The sequence below is a fragment of the Trypanosoma cruzi genome (assembly GCF_000209065.1).
Source record: "Trypanosoma cruzi strain CL Brener chromosome Unknown tcruzi_1047053446743, whole genome shotgun sequence".
In the NCBI taxonomy this organism is placed as follows: domain Eukaryota; phylum Euglenozoa; class Kinetoplastea; order Trypanosomatida; family Trypanosomatidae; genus Trypanosoma; species Trypanosoma cruzi.
The window spans coordinates 1-807 of record NW_894718.1 but is presented as its reverse complement, the minus strand read 5'-3'; the positions used below and the strand labels follow the sequence as shown (position 1 = coordinate 807).

The 807-nt window shown below is 59.5% G+C and overlaps 1 non-coding gene across 1 annotated transcript; it reads left to right on the top strand.

Annotated features, from left to right (window-relative positions):
* Positions 1-135: 135 nt before the first annotated feature.
* On the top strand, positions 136-245 carry Tc00.1047053446743.10. The gene has a single exon (XR_008254503.1). It is a non-coding gene; the product is annotated as a 5S ribosomal RNA (M5) (ribosomal RNA).
* The last annotated feature ends 562 nt before the right edge of the window (positions 246-807 follow it).

The following is an 807-nucleotide window of genomic DNA, read 5'->3' as shown; positions in this document are numbered from 1 at the left end:
GCGTCAGTAATTTTTCTTTTTTGCTGCGGCGCCCGCGCGCTCGGAGAGCCCACCCACCGCCCGCCCCGGCGCGGTGAAGAAGCGACTGGCGGCGCGCGGTGGCGGAAAAAAAAAAAAATAGTGGGAAGGGTACGGCACCCCGGGTTCCAGCGCCATCACTGATCGCCGTACTAACGAGGCCTGTGGCCGCTTAACTTCACAAATCGGACGGGATGTGGTGCACTCGGCCAAGTATGGTCGTACCCGGCGACGCGCCACGCGATGCGCAGCCGCCCGCCCGCCGGCGACAGGCAAGCCACGGAAGAGCCGCGGGAGATGATGAAAATAGAAAAAAAAACGGTAGGAAAAAAGGCAAGAACAAATTTAAAAATGAAGCTCCGCAGGCCCTTTTCCGGATTTTGCCATGAAGCCTCCGGACGCCTCGCTTCCCCACATGTGGCGCGGAAACTGCGTCAGTAATTTTTCTTTTTTGCTGCGGCGCCCGCGCGCTCGGAGAGCCCACCCACCGCCCGCCCCGGCCCGGTGAAGAAGCGACAGGCGGCATCGCGAAAGCAAAAACAATTATAATGATTTTTCTACCTGATGATGCCGGCCACCTCAACCTAGTGCCAGGGTCTTGCGGTCTTCGCGAGAAGGAAAATAAGCATCTAGCGCCCTTCCTCGGAGTGCGTGGATGTGGTGCACTCGGCCAAGTATGGTCGTACCCGGCGACGCGCCACGCGATGCGCAGCCGCCCGCCCCGCGGCGACAGGCAAGCCACGGAAGAGCCGCGGGAGATGATGAAAATAGAAAAAAAACGGTAGGAAA